Source organism: Vicia villosa, unplaced genomic scaffold (genome assembly GCF_029867415.1).
Source record: "Vicia villosa cultivar HV-30 ecotype Madison, WI unplaced genomic scaffold, Vvil1.0 ctg.000470F_1_1, whole genome shotgun sequence".
NCBI classification, from domain to species: Eukaryota; Viridiplantae; Streptophyta; class Magnoliopsida; order Fabales; family Fabaceae; genus Vicia; species Vicia villosa.
The window spans coordinates 324,295-331,116 of NW_026705227.1; positions in this window are offsets into that span (position 1 = coordinate 324,295).

Here is a 6,822-nt window from a genome sequence, read left to right on the forward strand (position 1 = left end):
AACCCCCAATAAATCTAGATGAACAATCTTCTGAAGGCTCCACCATCGTCTTAGGTATAGGTGAGGATTCCAGATGCAGTATCATTCTAGGGTTAATATTTGAGTGAATTAGGACTGAGTAATAAGAAGGGGGCATAAGGGATCTTCAGACTTTCATAAATCTCCATAAGAGATTTTTTCTTACTAGGTCGAATACTAGATAATGGGCCTCTCAAACCATATTGTGAATAAGTTATTGGATCGGATGCCCTGATACCAAGCCCACAATTATCAGGTTATGATTTGGTACCTCCCCTACCCGATCCTCTCTTTCAGCACACACCAACTCCGTTGACATTTGCCCTTTTTCAATTACGTTTACATCCAAATTAAATGTTGACTTCACCCATTCCTTATGAGTACCAACTTTTTTTTATACACCTTTATTGAAACTCAAATTTTCTTCTATCTCCTCAGAGATTTTAGAGTACGCCACCTGAACTTTATTGTTCTTTTCCTTCCGTTGCTTGCTTCGAAACTTGGATACCACTTTCGCCTCCGTGTTTACTGTGAAGTGACCTGAAAACTAAGTGACCTGAAAACTGTTACTCATACTATTTGTCCCATCATCACCTTTCTCATCACCTTCATCTTCCCCCACGCGCTATCTTCTTCCTCTGACGAGCTATCATTATGTACATTCTCTTTACTGGCTTCTTTGGGACTATTATTCGTTTTGGCTCATGCATATCCTCATGCTTGTTATTTTTTATTTACTTTTTTCAAATTAAAAATAATCAAAAATCAGAAGATATCTAATTTGTTATAATAACTATTTTAAAGATAATTATCATAATATTATTTTTTTAAAATAATAAGTTTACTTTTGTATGTTTGTAATGATGGAGATCTTATTTTATATATAAAAACCGTAAAAATTACTTTTGAGATTTCTAAACATAGATTAATTAAATAAATGTAATTGGCCACCGGTACCACTATCAAAGTGTCCCTACATTTCTTTAAAAAATTGATGTGATTTTTATTTATATACATTAAAAATAAAGGGTTATTTTTGTTGCATATGCATATGAATCTTATACTATTGTTTATAAATAAATTTTTGCATGGACAACATCATATTTAACTATATTTCAAATAACTCACCCATGTTGTAAGACTGAACAGTAGAAAAAGTCAAGAGTACAGTTGAATGGATTTCTAGGAAATATACAATATTATTCCAACAGTTTGAAACTGCCACAAGGTTCAGTCTTAAATTTTCAAAATTTGCAGTTTAGTATATTTAGAACTTAGAAAAGAGAACCAAATTCTTTTTTCCCTTCTCTCTGCACATACTCACATGGTAACCTAAGAAATATTGTCATGTAGTGACATTATATATGAGCAATTCCATGACCAGAGATCTTATTCACAAACATGTGAAGGACCACCCCTTTTCTTTTAGGTCCAATGGGGTGCTTTGCATGTGCCTATTCTTAAAAAAAAAAAAAAAATTATCATATTTTATTTTTAATAATAATGTTTAAATAATTGATGGTTTCTATCTATAATTTATTAGATTAGTTAATCTAACATTCTCCTTCTTAAAAAATGTTTCATAATAATGCTTTGATTCATTGATGTCATAAAGTTAGTTTTTTGAAATTTTATTTTATTCATGAATCGTGCAAGTTTGAAAGAACATTGAAAATTTAAAGTGTTTGATTGTTTAAAAACTTTAAATAGTATTTATTATGCATTAATGATGTTTCGACCATGCATGTTTGAATTATTGTTTTTTTTCTATAGAACTTTTGTTTGAGGTAAAACAAAATGTTAAGATGGAAAGAGGTGATAAATGGCTAAATTACTTAATTTATAATGTATTCTAAGTGGCAGAAATATTAGACTTTTCACTTCGCCTGAATGTTGTCTGGTCTCTGACAAGCAATGCGTATTAACCCCTTCACAAATTATTAGTATGGGAAATACATTTTTCTACATCTCGAGCCTTCTTTTCAGCATTATTTCCCCCGCACTTGATGTAACAATATGCTTGCATTACTACTTCAGCGAAGGACATCTATAGCCCTTGGCAAGGGATTCATTGAAGTATCTCATCATGAGCCCATTATGGAATGCTCCTATGAAAATTTCCTAGTTTTGATGGATTACCTTAACTGTTGCTACATTGAAGCGTGTGAGATACTCCTTCAAGAATTTTGAGGGGCCTTGGAGAATGTTGAATATGGTGGTGGTTATGGTTATCTTCCTATGACTGCTTGTGGTGAATTGGTGGACTAGCTTCTTCACCAAATTTTGGTAGCTGGTGACAGAGAGTCAGGGGAGGCCCATATACCACCTCAGAGTTATGTCTCGGAAGGTGCTAGATAAGAGCTTGCACTTCAATAAATCTTCAATGATGGCTATCTGAGTGTCAATGGAGGCAACATATGTTGGGTGAGAATATGGAGTAGGAAAATAGTCTAGAGGGGTGAATCGACCCTTAAAAAAAATTTGGCTGATTTTCCAAAAATAGAATATCAGAGGTTTTTCAAAATGCGAACGAAAAAGTTTAAAACAAAAATATGAGGATTATAATTTTATTGGAATTTTGATCACGTTGACAAATAATTAATTCACAAAACTCACAGATTGTTCAATAATGAATAATTGAACGACTGTATATTACACGAGATGTGTCCTATACAATGTTTCAATTATGATTGGATTCTAATAGCACTAGTTTCCTAGAATTTAATTACCACTAAAGCTCTATTAGTCACCAATTCTAACAAAACCTAACCTTGCGTAATAAGTCGCTACCAATTAAATATTTGATAAACTACGCTAAGAATTGAAAACCTAAGCATTTAATATCCTACGAAAATTAAATGCAATATTCTAATCTTCATTGGTTTTCCATTGAAGCTCCTTTGCATTTCAACAAATATTGCAAAAGTTCACATAATCACTAATCCACAATATTTCTCATGTGTGTAATCTTTACTTAATTTGCTCTTCTTGCATCTTCTAGTATCACCAATCTGCTTGCAGTCTTTGTGTGTGGCAATCACCCATTGATCCCACTGATTTCTTGAGCGATGAACTATCTATAGATTTTAAAAGAAATCCACCTTGTCCATAGCCTTCCTCACAGTCACTTCCAAGGTGATCTGGAGAGAATAACCTCCTTCTTTTCACTGGAATTTATCAGCACCAATGACAATAACCTTAATCTTGCAAACTACCATAAAATCTCAACCAAATCTTCAAGAACGATTAGTTTCAAGATGGCGTCACCCTCAATCAATTATAAATATCTCATTATCAAGATATAAAATAAAAACTATAGGTTTAGGAAGAAAGAAACTTGTTTGCAGGAGTTTTTGAACTTTCAAAAAGAGAGGGCGTTATTTCACAAAACACGCACTATAAATTGTTTAAAAGTTATGTAATTTGTAAAGGTTATATTAAGAAAAATGATGACAAAGTGATTTTATATGTGCTTGAGATTAAGCACAAAATGGATGGAAAAAGTTAGTTAGATTTGAGTCAAAAGTATTTCATGATTTGAGTCAAATGAGCAAGTAGAGTGAAACAAATTCTCATGAAAAAAAGTTATGGAACCTTGTTGGCAGGTAATATGCTTTTGTTTTAATGATGACAATTGTGAATAACTTAATAGATACTCATTATGATAAAGATACAACTTGATGACAATTGTGAAAAATAAAACAAATACTCAACATGATAAAGATGCAATCATAAAGAAATTCAACCAATGTACTTAAAGCGGTTAAAGATGCAAGTCATGGGTTTGATAAGAATTGACAAAGTTTTAGACATAGATATAGCTTCAAACATAAAACACAGTTTTAGACAAAGGAAAACAAATATATTATATCAAAATCCTCAAAGGAAATCTCAAAGAAAGTGTCAACACAAGAGAATTCATCACACAAATCTCAGAGGAGTTAATCTCCTAATTTAGAAAGTGAGTGAAACTTTTGTAAACCAATACTTCTTTCTTTGTAGAAGTAGATATCTTTAAGCGTGCAGACAGACACACACAAACCCTTTATAAAATGTTTTTGAAAAAGAAAAATCTTTGAAGAAGTGTGTAGAAGTTGCTTAGAAAAGGATGTGAGCATTAAAAAAGCCACAGAATTAATTTTTAATTGAATCTAATTGATTAGAACTAAGTGTTAACCGATTAGATTATCACTTCCGTGAGGAACGAGGAAATTTGAACGCGCTTAGATCCTATGCAATAGCTATATATCAATTCTTTCCTATTTTTGAACTCATAACCGTTATTTTTAAATGAACTAATTGATTGGCTCAATCGATTAACAACGGTCATTTTTGCTTTAATGAAGTTTCCTATTTTTGGGAATTTCAAGCCTATAAATAGAGGTTTATTCCTCATTACATTTCATCGAGAAAACGAGTTGTGTATTAACATTATATCTCTCTCTATCTCTATCTCTCTCTCTCTCTCTCTCTCTCTAAGTTTTCATTTTCACTTTCTCTCACTAGTTCTTATAGCCAAATGCTTTTTTGAGAAAAGATATTTTGTGAGTGAGGTGTCTATGGAATTCATGATGGATAACATTGTATAAGTTCTCCAAGAATGTTGTTTATGCATCTTTGATGAACACATCCCATTAAGGGATAAAAATATATGGTTAGAAGCTAAATCTGTTAAAAGCTTTGGTTGGGGACTGTGTGATCAGTCCCTGTGTTTATTTAGGTTAAAGACCGTTAATATTGATGAACTTCCCTTAAGGCTCTGAGTAAGTCTTTTTTATTTTAAGGTTGAAGATTATCAATATTGATGAACTTACCATTAGGTTCATGGTTAGCCCGTTTAAAACTATAGGTTAGAATATCAGCCTGTTAAAATCTCAAAAGGTTATTGGTTATCATGTTTAACCAAATTGAGCTCAGATATTTCGTGGAGAGAAGATTAACCACTTCACCACTTCAATCTACAATGGGGAAGTAATCTTGGCCACTTCAGTCTCAACAATTTCTATGGACAAGACACAAACGATCATATCTTATGTCTTGTATTATCATGGTTATAGGATAACCACAATTTCCTTGTATATGGGAGTTTGTGAGTTTCACCTAATAAAAGCTCTCAGTTATATAATGGAAAATATCAAGATCAATTTTTAAGGAGAGAAGTATGTATTTTTTTGACCGAACCTCTATAAGTCTTGGTGTTTTTATTCTTCTCATTACTCTTTTACTTTTCGCACTTTATTTTTATATTCCGCTGCTTAGAAAAAGAAAAATATTTGCAAACTCTGATTTTAATGTCGAAAAGTTTTCAAAACTATGTTTTCCAAACCACAATTCACCCCTTTCTTGTGTGTGAAGTCTCAAGCTAAACAAGTGGCATCAGAGTCTAACTCTTATTTAAGAACTAACCATCTCACGAGGAAGATGACTTCTAACACAATATTCTTTTTCAAAATTCAACACCACCTTTTTAAAATTTATTATTTCTTTTATATACATGGGTTTTCTTCAAAATAAAAACTTTTTCGCTAGAAAGTTATTCAATGGCCTGTTTTACCTTATTCATCAAGTTAATAATGAATAAGTGGAAAAACCTTATTTTGTCTATGGACCGAAGAAGACAAGAAAAATAGATACAGATTTCAAATTTAAAATTTATAATCTTTTTTATGTTTATCATTGTTTCCAAGGAAACATAAGATACTTTGAAGAATATATATGGAGTCTGTCCAAGTATCAATCCAAAGGATATGAACACATGAGGCGAAGATATTCTTTTCTTAAAATATTTAGATTATTGTAGCTAACATTAATCTAAAGAATTTAGAATTGGAAAATATTTCAAACTCCTAAATCTATAGATAGAAACCTTCATGAATTTTAGGAAAACCAAGAGAGAAGGAACATAGAAGTTGAAGCAGTCAAAAGATTAAACTGGAAAATCATACCATGTTCCAGCTCTATCAAGGAATCCTCATGTTCAAAGAACAACAAAGAAGATGAAGAAGTTCTTCAACAGTCGAACAAAGAAGAGGAAAGATTTCAACCTTGGGGAGAAATATAAAGAATCGTCTTCCAACGAAGAAGATAACACGTGCTCAAAGGCACCTTACAAGGAAGATGGAAGATAGAAAGAAAAATCAAAATAGTAAACTTACTTGTTTTGCAAGCAATGCTTTGCAGTTTAGAGCTCTTAAGATAATTTGAAGAATCTATATAAAAGAAAAAATATACATTTTAAAGTCTTTGATCCTGGCAAATGAACGATAATGACATATGTTATGATTAAATCAACATTATTTGATAAATTTCTCAATTTATGATATGTGATGATCAATAAAGTAAATAAATGGACTTATATAGCTATTTTTAACTAACTCTCGCATCCAATGATGCATGAAGATTGAAGAAGGATACATTTTTGAAGTGTCTTATCTAAGAAAGTTTTAACAAGAATTTTTCTTGATGCAGGTAAAATTATTTTAAGTTTGAAATAATCAGTTAATATGATTAACCCCTTAAAATAATTATTTTTAACTCTTTTTATGATTTGAATAAATATTCTTTTATTATGCATTTTTAAATATTACTTATTTTTAACCCTTAAAATAAGTTTGCTCAAGTGTTTCAAGCTTAGGGGTGTCAAAATCATGAAGTGGAAGTGTTAAGGAAGCAGCCCAAAAGGCCCAAAGACAATAAAAATAAAAACGGGAAAAGTAAAAATTAATCTATTAGATGATTCAAAACGGAGAAAAATTGAATGTTGAACAACTCCCCAACGAATAATTGGAGAATTAAGTGTTGAAA